General features: G+C 43.8%; 1 protein-coding gene across 1 annotated transcript in view; it reads right to left on the reverse strand.

Moving 5' to 3' along the window:
• Positions 1-13,277, reverse strand: part of LOC124080045 (myelin-oligodendrocyte glycoprotein-like) — a 77,712-nt gene that overhangs the window by 13,527 nt on the left and 50,908 nt on the right. The window lies entirely within an intron of this gene.

The following is a 13,277-nucleotide window of genomic DNA, read 5'->3' on the forward strand; positions in this document are numbered from 1 at the left end:
CCAGGGGCAACCAAGAATAAGTGACACCGACCTTGGAATTTAGGGTCAGGGGAGGGGGACCAAGCAATGAGATGAGACCTGCCTTTTCTCAGGAGACACTGACCCAAGAGTCTTATGAACCATTTCAGACTAGCCTCCTGATGGAGAGGATCTGAAATAACTAAGAGAAAACATACGGTCCCTCTTCCCAGGGTCCCAAGGCAACATAAGTCTCCTAAAACTGCCATTTTCCCTTTTGGAAAGAGGACAGGAAGGTCATTGACCAAAGCAAAGCCTACATATGTCATACACTCCAAAATGTCTTCAACTGGAAAGCTTTTGCCTCCAACAGGGCAGAGCCTCAGGAACAAGATTAGAATGGTTAACATAATAACTAAACAACGTTTTTTTTTTTTTTTTAAGATTTGTGTTTAAAATGAGAGGAGAAGGAAGCAGATGGGGGAGAAAAGGAAAAGGGGTGAAAGAAGAAAATCTTTTGAGACTCTCCAGTGTGTCAAGTACCATGCTATGTACCTCAATGCAGCCTTCATATAATTCCCACAGAAAATCTTAATTTATAACTCATTGTTACAATTTCATGAACAAGATGAAATAGACATTTGACCACCCCACACTATGCACCTGTCAATATGATAGTGTTGATTCTAGTATAGCAATGGTGTTTATCCTTATAAAATAAAAGAGTATGCAAGTGTTACATGAAAACTTACAAACATTAATTCAGCAGAGAATTGGGAGATCATTTAAAAAAAAAGACTATGTGATCCTTCTTTTTTAATAAACATCTCCCCAGGAAAACCATTAAGATTCTCAAATAGTGTTCCTTAGACATTTGAATCCAAAGCCTCCTTGATGCCATGACTCAGCCTTCTCTGTCTCTCACATGCTATAATGCTGATGTCAAAAAGAAACATCCAGGGCAGGAAAAGGGCATATTATACAAATTCTGATGGCATGGGTCCTAAACTCACCCCTAGAGTTAAAGAGTCCTCTGGATTATCTTTCATTGCATTGGAAACTTCCTTAGCATATGCCTGGCCTAACTGCTACTGAAAGGTGGAGGTGGTCTCATTATCACAGGTGGTCTCATTATCACAAATTTAATGAGATGATTACTTAAAAATGGCTTAATGTAATTCATACACACACACACACACACTCACACATACACACAATGTATTCACTGAAAACTCTCAAAGATGTATCAAGGATTTGGTTACATTTCAGGCACACAAAGAACCCGCATATCCTCTTCAGACTCAACTCAAACCACCTTGGATGGGATTTTCCATCTCTCACTGATTCAGCACACCCAAAATGTCTATGTGAATCTTGGGCACTCTACTTTCTTTCTCATCTCCTCTCTCCTCCCACCTCATCCTTTCTTCTCTGATCTGTTTCTACCCTTTCTCGGGAAAAACAGTATTAGACTCTCCAGGTTTCTCCTTTTATGATCTTCACAAATTAAAAAAAAAAAAAATCAAAGACGAACACACAAATGAAAATTTTCTTAAAAGCAAAGAAAATTGTTGTGAATATCACTAATTGCATTGTGTTCCTGTAACACAAACACAAACACAGACTTTGTATATAATTTCAAGTAGTTCACAAATCCCCTAAGCATCCTGGACCCCAAATTCAGAACACCAGAAACTCATTTCTCAGAAACCAAGGTTCTTGGAAGAAACCCAGCTAGGACAGCAAGTCAGAGTAGGAGGTAGTTGAGAGAAGACTAATATCCAGAGGACCAGAAAAAAAAAAGAAAAACCAAACCTGGACCCAAACACTAGGAATCTGGGGTAAAGGGAATACAGAACCAAGGCCCCCACATTAGGAAGATGAAAGGCCTAAGTTGTCAAATATGATTTCTGAAATTTTTTGGAGACCAGAAATTCCTATCCACAGTTCCAACCCTGCTTCATCTAGGCTCTGCTCACAACTGAACTCTCCAGTGTCACTGAACCAACAATAAATACCAGTTAAACATGATGTTTTCAGGGGGTACAGCTAACCCTAGCCTGCAGGGGAGGATGGGCCTAGAATAGGTTCACATCTCAGCACCACAACATGAAAAACTAAAATCAAAATTTAAAAATACACTTGGGAAATTACCAAAAATGAAGAATAATTTAGGGCTGAGGTTGTGACTCAGAAGTAGAGTGCTCACCTACCACGTATGAGACACTGGGTTCATTCCTCAGCACCACATAAAAATAAAACAAATGTATTTTGTCCATCTACAACTAAAAATTGTTTAAAAAATTGAAGAGTGTTTAAAAGATAGGAATATGAGGTGAGTTCTGTGATCCAAACAGAAGAAGTCTCTGTGGTCTTCCAATGCAAGTTACAATCATTTTTCTCTCTATTTAGGAGAATTTTGCTTTCCTGTTGTGCTTGGCTTTGGTTAGTTTAGGCAGAGGACAGATTACAAGAGAAGTTAAAATGGTTTACTGGGAGGGGTGGGAAACAAATTAGAGAAGAGAGAGCAGGAAACCCATCCCATCCTGGGTGGAGACCACTGATACAGAAGGTCAGGGGAGGATCCTGGAGGAGGGAAGGCCAAGGACACATCAGAGTCACCTGCATACAGGGGGGCCTTCCTCCAGGCTGAAAGGGAACACATGGTGGTGAGACCACAGCTAAAACAAGCCTGCTCAGCATGAATGTACCTGCCCTGGTCTCCCCTCCATTCTAAAGATGAGACTACCCACAGGAGGAGAGAGCCAGAAAGGAGATGGCCTCTTGCAGTATGCAGGGTCAGCAGGGTGTTGTGGGAAATCCTCTGGACCACAGATTAAGATGGCGGCGTTGCAGGTCAACTGCCACTGCCCCACTGTTTTCTCTCTTTCAGAAAACCATCTGCCTCAAAACTCATAACAATCCATATTCTATCTGTCTTTATTCAGTTTTGCTGCTAAGGATAAAAATTATATTCTGTGTGAAAAAAATTGAGAGATTAAAATATAATTAATTGTCAGGGGAATTATTATATCCAGGCTTTTTCTGGCAGAGATATATTTGGGAAAGGGGTGAGGATGTAGCCCAGAGTAGAGACCTTGCCTAGCATCCACAAGGAGCCAGGTTCACAACTCAGCACTACAAGATGAAAAAATAAAATTGAAAAAGACATTTGGGAACTTACCAAAAATGAAGAATGACTTAAAGACAGGAATGAGTTCTGGGGTAAAACTGCCCAACTTTTCACATGTGAAATATTTCTAGAGAATAAGAACCACTTTTTAGAAAGTACTTGGTTTACTTCCCCACACTTCCACCTGTGGTGAGCAGCCCACTTGGATTAGCACCATTAGGAGCTGGAGAAAACAAAATCTCTGGATGGTGATTTACTGGGAGATGAACAGAAGGCCACACTCCTAAACTTAATGACTCCATTTACTTATATAGATCATTTAATGAACTCTTAGTATTTGCCTTTAAGCTTCTATGTACAGACCAATAGCTAGATGCACTGAAGGCTAAAAATCTATATTCTCACATGAGACCCATGCAGGTGATGGTAATGTGGTTCCCATCAGTGGAATATGCTGGTTGCAAAATAAAAGCTAAGGAAAATAAAATGACAAAAGAAACCATAGGACACAGAGAACATTTTCATTAATCAGGGGCAGGATAGGGTAGTCAATCATACAGATGGAGCTTCTATACCCAAAAGGCAAAATGGAGCCCACAATTGCTTTTTTTATATCAGGGAACATCAAAGGACATCCATAGAATGTCCTACACCAAAAATGGTTATAGGTAGGCTGCCCAATTCCCAACGGGTTATACCTCCGCAGCTACTATGAAGTATCTTTCTAGTAGGGCATGGATAAAGGTTATGTGTCTTAAGCAACCTATTGCATGGGAGAGCCACAGATAGTTTCCAAGGTTAAATTTAAAACCTCCCTGGCTGCCAAAACTAAAGAAGACCCTCAAAAATTCACAGATGGCATCCCACACAATATAATGGACAAGCCAAGGTTGAAATAAGATGCAGAATACATGACAGACCAGGGGTCACCATCACACATCACATGCAAGTTTCCACGTTCTAGGTAGAAAATAGGAGCCCAGATCTAGGAAATCTCAGGAAACAGGGTTCTGGGTTCCACTAGCTTCCAATTCTCTTTCCAGTGATGGGGACCCACATGTCTGTGCCTAGATAGACAAGGAGATGGGACACCAGGACACAGGAAAGGTAAGGAAACAAGGGATACCTGGAGAGTCACTTACCAGACAGATAAGCAGCTTTTCTCTGATCTGAAAAACAACAAGAAATAGAGGAATTAGGAACTACAACATCTGCTACCAAGGAAACATACAAAATCCAGGAGGGAAAGCAGATCTTAGAGATCAGCCTGCAGTTCATCTGAAAGAAAATGTAAAACAGCATGAATGCTCATCCCCAAGAAAAGGAAAGACTGTGTGCCTGGAAAATCTCAGAAAAACTTTTCTGTTTACTAGAATTTCTAACTACAAATCCACCCAACCCCACCAGACTCTATCTCTACACTCTGATCTCCTCAGGGCCCAGGACCCTGGATCTCCCAGAGATCAGACTCTGATCCCTGTCAGCTGTCCCACTCACCACCAGGTCTTCACACTTGCCCTGTACAGTCTTACCAATGGCCTTCAGTGTCTTTTCCTTTGCCTGCTGTTCCTCTTCCTTAAGCTGCCGCAGATGTTTCCTTTCCTGCCTCACCTGCATTCTTGTGGAATGTGCTTTTCTGATAAAATAGCAAGCCCCCAAGAGTAGGAGCCCCAGCATGGTCAGGATCACAGCAAATGCTGACCTCCAGGGAGAAGCCTGAGGGAAGAAGGGCTCTGTGGCCCAGGCAGACAGCAGGTCAGGGGCACACCCAGGAGAGCCAGCACACTCAGAGAGGCCAGCCCCTCCCTACAGCTCTGCTGGGAGTGGGAAGCAGCACTGACCTGAGATGTAAATAGCCATGGCCTTCTCCTGGCCCAGGACAGGGTTGAGGCCAGAACAGGTCACATTCCCCACAGAACTGTCTCTCACCACCAGAGTGGCCTCCACACTAAACAGCTCCTCAGTGTCTTGGGTGTGGGCCTCAGAAAGTGTTGGGAACTTGTTTCCACTGAGGTCTCTCCACTGCACCTGGGGCTTTGAGAACCATCCTGTGGCTTTGCACACCATGCACACTCCATCCTCTTCTGGCCCTTCTATGTGCACTTGGGAGTCAGAGCCCATCCCTGTGGGAAGGAATTTGTGGAGCCCCAGGAGGCTACCTTGGGCCCTGAGACCCCAGAGTTGCCAAGACATTACACAACTTCAGGGGAAGGTTTGCATGTTCAATTCTGAGAGTTCTATGGGAAGAGGAAATAAAAGGAAGGAGTACAGGGACCTACACAGGGCAATAGGCTCTTGTCCCCAGCCATGATGCGCAAAGCAAAAACAGGAAGAATTTGGTTTCAGGGCTCCCTCCTTGAATCTCCAGTCTTCCCACCTCACACACTCTCTTGTGACATCTGCCTCTCTGTGTATATCATGTCCCAAATTGTATTCAGTGACCACCTTGTCTCCTGAATTCTCTTCCCCTCCACCCATATCCCTATGAGTTATCTTTACCAGATTTACTTACATACACTTCAAACTCAATTTCAGAACTGAATTCATTAATTTGCACCACTTGTCAAAAAACTATTATTAAAATAACCCAATACTTCACCCTTCTTTATAGTCAGTTCTAGCACTTCCACTTACTTTTTACTGCCTTTACTTTCTGCCTCTGGGCCAGTAATGGGATTCAATTTGGCAATGAGAAATTAGCAAATATGACTAGTGCAGAGGCTTGAAAAGCACTTGCACCTTGGTTTATTCCCTCTGCCGTTTCCACAGAAAGACAATCCTGGGCTGCCCTGCTACAGATGCCCTAGGTCAGCCACATGACCACCTGAAATGTAAGCACACCCAATCAAGGTGCACATGATAAGCTTTTCATCTGACCGTAAGAACAAATAAAAATTAAAAGTAAAAATCTTAATTCTCCCTTTTGAATGAAAAATATTATCTTCCTTTTTCTTATAACATTTCCTATAGGAAACTTGCAATTACAAAAAGGTACTTTCTCCTCTTTTGAAAAGTTTATACATGATTCTGCAAACAGGCTAGGTTTTTTGCCAGGTTTGTTTTTTGAGAATGCCTTTCTCAAGGACCTGGGACCCATTTCTTTGAAATGTAAACATCAGGTAAGATAGCAACCCTTTGCCCCCGTTTCCATAAAAAGGTAGGAGCCTAACTTATGTGGGCATCTTGCTCGAAGTTGTAAAACTACCTCCTACCATAAAGCTAAAGAAGTTTATTTTTCTTCCAGATAAAGCCTATTAGATGACACAGATGATCTCCCAAACTACAAAGTAAATTTAGGATGAGTTATATGGAACAAATACTGCTTTGAGCCCTCTTAATTGTGAATTACTTATTGTTCATCATGAAAACAAGTATACAAAAAATTATGTATGCTTGGCTATAAAAAGAAAGATGAAATTCCACTCTGGTTTTATAATCCCTTAGCAGATCACCATTATATGTATCATATTTTGGTTTGATGCTTATTCAGTAATAAAGTGTTTTCTCATAGCATGGGAGATTTTGCTTTTAATTATGTTTCTGAAATATGACCAAAGATGTATGAGTAAACCCAGGTGAGATTAGCCAAGTTCAGCCCCAATTAGTTGAACTCACTTAGTGCCTGAATTAAATATATTTTTTATTGCCAGATACACTTGAGATTGTGGCTGTTTGTTACACAGCATTATTACAGCAGTAGAACTGACACATAATTATCAAGTGTCCTGCCACAAACCAACAAATGGTGCAAATAAAACTCCGGAAGCCTCTAAACTCTTCTCCTCCCCTTCCAAACTCCATGCCCACAGATCTATTCAGTTGAATCTGGCTTCTAAACCTGTCTGACCCCTCCTCCCCCACCCCACTGCCATGCCTCACGTCAGGCCCTCATTCTCTCCACATCACGACTGCATTCCATGCCTCCTTCATGCTCACCTCCCATCCATCTATTTAAACTGCCAACATGAGTATTCCCAGCATGGCTCTGTTTAGGATTCCCCGTACTCTGCATCCAAACTCCATAATACAGCACACAAAACCATTACTGATCTGGTAACAGCCTTCCTTTCTTACACTTCTCCCCAAACTCTACCATCGGATACCCTCAGGGCCCTCACACTCAACACCACGAACTACCTGGTCAAATGTAAGTAGCTACAATCACCATGTTGTATGCCCTCTGCCTTTTCACCTTCCAGCCCATCAACATCCAGGGCCCTTGTGCCAGCCCAGGTATCCACTCCTAATGACCTCATCCTGATACATGTGAGTGGTGTTAAGACAGGACCATCTCTTTATTCCAGTATTGCCATTTCTTACCATCCTCCCCCTCAATCCTCCTACCAACCATGATGGCCTCATTATACCCAGAATAATCAACCATACTCCTACTTCAAAGGTTTCATACCAGGTGCTCCCTCTGCATTAAACTCTGGCCCCACAGATATCCACCTTGCTAAATACCTACTTCCTTTGAGCCTTACTCAAATGGTCAGTAAGACTCTGCCTGAGCCCCTATATAACATTGCAGCTTGTCCTAACTTCCAAGCTCACATCCTGAGCCCCTTTCCTAATTCTTCCTAGACTTTTGTCTTAACTACTTCTCACCTTACAACATTTTGAACTGAATTATTTATTATGATTTTTCTTCTTTTGACTCTAGAAGGTGACCTCCTCAGTGCTGGGATCTCTATTACACTGATATACCTCTGTGCACAGAACAAGTCCCCACATATTTTAGATGCTCAATGAACAGTGTTTGTATTGAATCAATGAACAAATGAATAAGCCAATATTTCCTCTATTTAACCTATAAAATGTGAGGCTAAATTAAATGACCCCTGATATTCCCACCAAACCCAGTACTCCCAAGGTCTCCAGAATAAACATCAAGTAACTAACCTGCCACCTTCAGTTCCAAATCAGCCTCCTGATAGAAGCCTCCATTTCTGAAGAAGCAGGTGTACATTTCATTGTCAGAAACCTGGATATTGTGGATATGCACAGCAGCCTACCCCTGGGTGAGGAAGTTGCTCACCAGTGAAGTCCACCCGTACTCAGCCATCTGATCCTCAGTCTGTTCCTGTTGGTTCCAATAGAAGAACAGTGCTTGTGAGAATGTACTACGAAACCACCTGAGTTCCATGTTCTCTGCATTGATGGCTGGGACTAGGGCACAGGGCAGTATGGCATCCTCGCCAAGCACTTCCACAATGGGGTGTTGAGGGCCCACAACCTAGAACTGCTCTGTGGACAGAGACATAGTGGGGATAAACTTACAGAAACAAAGACCAAAAACCAGAGAACACACACCATCCAGCAGGAAGGCCAGGAATACTGGGGGAGGGTCCAGACGAGATGACCTGTGAGGTCTGATGGATTTGGAAGAGATCTTCTGACCATTTTGATGTGGCCCAGAAATGATAACAAAGACACTCCCTCATTGGCCTCTGCTCCTGGTCTCTTACTTGAAGAAATCTCTAAATCAATGATTCCCAAGCCTTCATGCAACTGAACCACTAGGATGCCTTATAGAGCACACATCACTGGACCCCACTCCCAGAGCATCTCATTCAGTACATCAGGGGGACTAAAGAATACGAATTTGTTAGGAGATCCTAGGGTGATTCAGGAAGCACACCTTGGGAACCCAAGGTCCAACTTGCTCTGTCTCAGGAAAGAACTGAAAACACACAAAAGTGAGCACTCTTTGGTCATTCAGAAAATTTTTCACCCTGAAAATTCCCCTCTTCAAATTCTAAAATTTTTGCTGAAGTCCATATTTTTCTCCTCTAATAAAGGAGGAGAGAAATACATATGCATTTTAAAACAGAGTCAAATGGTATGTGCTGCTGTGAAAATCCTGTTCTCATCATTCATGGAAACCCCCATCACTGCATGTTAAAGAAGCAAGTTCACCTTACTCTCCATCCCTTAGTACTCTTGGGCTTCTAAAGCTACCATGTGACTTCTTTGCAGAACACACTGCAATGGGCCTCAAAAGAGCTACTCTCAAACCCTGTGCTGCTCCACTCTGGTCTCAGCCACCATTAAATCTCAACTGGAGGATGACTACGATTCCTGACCTCAGTGTTCCTTTTTGTGTGTGAACTAATACAAGTTGCTGTTCTGTTCCAAGCCTCCACATAGCTCCCCACTTCTCCCCAGGCATGACAAGGTGGACACTCTTTCCCAAGACCCCTCTGAACACACCTGCTGCTTCTCTCCCCATGGGCTCTAGTGCAGCAACCCTGGCCTCTGTGCTTCCTCACACTACAGGACACTGCCAGCTCTGCACAGGCTCCTCCCCCTGCAGGAACCCTCCTTCCTTACAGTTCAGTCCTCCTTCTCCAGGGTTATGTTCCCATCTACACACCACCTCACTGAACACTGCTGCCTACCCACACCTGCTTCCCATGCCCCTGACTGCCCAAACCCTGCCCTGCTGCATTTCCCATCCTGGTCATCTCCTCCAACACACATAGGCCTCTCTGGCTAGCTGCAGTTATTACTCACTGTCTCCTGCTAGAAGGCAAACTTTATGACAGAATTCTATCTGATTCTTTCATAGTACAGCACCTAACAATCAACATTTTATTAATACTTCAGGAATAAAATGAATTAATGAATGCTTGCAGCAACAAAAAAGGCAAGAAAACGAAAAATGAGGGAAAATGTATTTTCAAATGTTTTTATATCTTGCTGTTTAAAACCACAAAGAAGACAGATGGTTTTAAACAGCAAGATATAAAAATGGATACCTGGACAAGGAGAAGCAGGGAAGCGAGACAGCAGAGCAAGGAGCGACTGCAGCGCCCTTCCATATCTTTAGAGCTGGGGAGAGAGATGGGGGATGAGGGCCGAGACCTGCAGGCAGGAGGCAGGTCCAGCCCAGAGCTCCAGCACCTCAGCATAGAGAGCAGGGCTTAGGGCTGGACAGCAGTCCCCTGCTGGAGCAAAGCATTTCCTACTGGTTCATCACTCTAACAGGGTGCTGGGCCCCCCCATAACTCTGACACTGAAAAACAGCTGAGCCCAGGATCCTTCTAGCTCTTCTGGGAAGACTGTGGTATCAGGAAACCATTAGAGTTCCCTGGTAAGAAACTGTTCCTTTCTTTCCCACTCTAACCAGAGGGCAGCTATATTTGGCCCAGAACACCAGCTTCTCCCTGGTTTCCTCCTCTTAGGTCACAGGTGTCTTCAAAGCCAACTTACCTGCTTCTCTGTCCTCCCACTTTTGAAAGGCTGTGACTTCCTGGAGCATCTCTAAACACAGCAGCTAAACAACAAGAACCCCAGAAGACCCCAAAACTGCCCTCAGAATTTGCACCTGCCCCAGCTCAGAGCCAAATCCTCTGTTTCTGAGTCCAATGCTGAGGGCTCAATTTCCTCATATCCAAGAGGCATTCAGTCCCCAGGAATACAGGGAAAGCAGAGCCTGACATTAATTTCAGTCATCTCTGCAGAATCTCTGATACTGGGTCCCCAATAAGCCCTCCAGTCAGAGGAACAACCCCTCTCTGGCTCCTTCCACCATCTAAAGCGAAAGCTTAATAAAGGAGACTGGGAAGAGTGTGCTCTGCCATATGGACATCACACCCTTTACCAGGAAGAAGGCAGCAGAGCATAGCAGCAAAAAGAGGCTACCCACAATTTTCCTGGAACACTGCAGAACAACCTCACTTAGAGGTGAAATGCCACCACCACCCCACAATGCCACCACCAATTACTGCCCTAATGGCAGAATCTCTGAGGCCTAGAGATGTTAGTGCCATGTTACAGAAAGAAGAAAACAAAATTATATTGAATCCCTACTAATTACCAAGAACTGTGCCTCATAAATTTTACTTATGCCATCTCATTATCACAACTGCAGAGATAAGGCCATGAACTCTGCCATATGGTAACATCAATCTACTAACTTCCTAGAGGAGGGAGAAGCTAGATGTGCCAGGAGGCTGCCTTCTACCACCACATCTCCAGCCCAGCCCAGCCCCCTGCCCCAGGTGACTCAAGTGAGCAAGATCCTGAAAGGGATCTTGGACTCCCAGTTGCCTCAATTACCTGGCAAGAAAGCTTATCTCAACCTAACCTGAGCATTCTCCCTCCCGAGGTTGCCCTTTGCCCTCCATTTGGGGAGGAGGGGGTGGAAGCAGTGACAAAGTGCAGGTCAGGTCTCCTTAAAGAACACTGGCAGAATCCTTGAACAGCACTGGCAGGGGACACTAAACCTCAGCACTGTCCTCTCCCAGCTCATCAGGATCACTGTTCAGCTGCTTTGACAAGATATACCATTCACTGAACCACAAATATTTTTTTTTATATGAACTTAAATGATCCTAATACTAATAAGGCTAACATTTACTTTCTTTTTTGAGCAACATGAAATATCTCTTATCTTTTATGTATATTAAGTTTTTTCTAAAAGGCTTTGGATAAATGCCCAAACCATAGAACAATGGTTAATGCCAAATATATGAAATGCATTGGGATTCTAAAATGTGAGAGTTGATATAAAGTATTTACCTCCCCTCCCAATCTAACCCCATTTTTTCATACTGGGGATTGAACTCATACTAGGGAATCCCTCTGCCATTGAACCACAACCCCAGCCCTTTAACCCATTTTCTTAAGGACATAGAACCATATGTAACTTAACACTGCTAAGATGAGTTCACTGTGTTATCTTCTAATGTAGGAAAAGATTTAAAGAACTGTTTTCTGTCTATTTATTTCTAGAAAAAAATGAAAAAAGAAAAACACACACAAGTTGGTGAATTTGTTAATTTATCCTTCCAATCTTTATCCATCATGAACCTGGCTGATGGGCTGCCCTGTGACCTGGTAGCCCACTTAGCAGAGTCCCAGTGGTATGGCAGTGCAAGCCCCTTCTTCTGAGTTTGCCCATCTGCCTCTCTGGTGAGGAGACCCTTCCCAGGTGAGGATGCCACCTCCAAAACTGAAATATTAAACCACAAGTGGCTAAGAGACCTCCTTATGCCTCATACTCTCTTAGTGGAGCCAGAGCCTGGCCCAGCCCTACCCTGAATTCAGCTGTTGAGCTCTACTGGCTGGAGCACCTGCCCCACCATCTTCTGCATGAGCATCCACCCCCTTCCTCATCTGAGATTCCATGGAGGTAAAGTATCACTCCCACTCAAGCCCTGAGATAGAAAATGGTAAGGGAGTGAGGCCAGCGGGACAAAAATTATACATTCCTATAGAAAATTTAGTGAATTTCATTACACTCATAGAAAACAAAAAATAAATAAACATTTAAATGGAAAGACAACCGACTGAGAGAAAGCTGGCATAAAAATGGAAAGAACGAGAAAGGATCCAAGATGATGGAATACAGGAGGTACTGTTTCTGGCTACTCTGTGGAATTAAACCAAGAAAACAGTCAGGCGGGGTCTCTACAAGGTCTCCTAGATGGAATACAACACTCCAAGCATGCCACAGGACCCCTACACAGCAGATTTTCACAGAAACCATCAGAGCTGTGACCACCTGCACAGAAATCAGAGCCTCTGTGTTCCAGTAAGACTCCGGACTCTGGACACAAAGCCCGCAGTTCTAGTGCACACACATCTCTCAAGCAGTGTAGCAGAATCACCTAATCAGCTACACACCGCTCCCACGCAAGCCACATGTCTGCAATCTACCCACAGCATAAAGCCATCTCAGCTCCCCCCACCTCACCAGATACCCTAGCACTGGTAGCAGACCCAGTACATCTTGGAAAATATCTCTCACCAGTGGGCGTGGCTATCAGCGCAGACCTCCATTTGAACAGGTACCTGGTTTCCAACTTCCTCCTCCTACCACACTTCCCAGCTGTGATTACTTGGCACAATGACTACCCAGTGCAAAATCTGCTCTCAGCTGAACTGGAGTGGGAGCGCAATGTGACCAGAGCACTGCCCAACTGGCACAAACCTGAGGGTTAGAGGTCCTGCAGTTGCGGCCTGATAAGCAAAGGAAGGAGATTCTAGTAACATAAGAGTGAAAAACCTAAATCAAATCAGAGAGAACAGGATCAGGAAGCTCCAGGCAGGAGAGGGAGAAGATAGTGGGTGGGGGGCTCAAGTCTTCTCACCTTGGTTAAGACAGTTCCACCTACTGGAAGAAAAGAGGAGCAGAAATGAAAGAGAATTCTAAGAATTTTTTTTTGTAGTTGTTGTT

This window comes from Marmota monax, unplaced genomic scaffold (genome assembly GCF_021218885.2).
Source record: "Marmota monax isolate L192 unplaced genomic scaffold, Marmota_monax_Labrador192_F-V1.1 WCK01_AAM20220418_F8-fsc00632, whole genome shotgun sequence".
NCBI lineage: Eukaryota > Metazoa > Chordata > Mammalia > Rodentia > Sciuridae > Marmota > Marmota monax.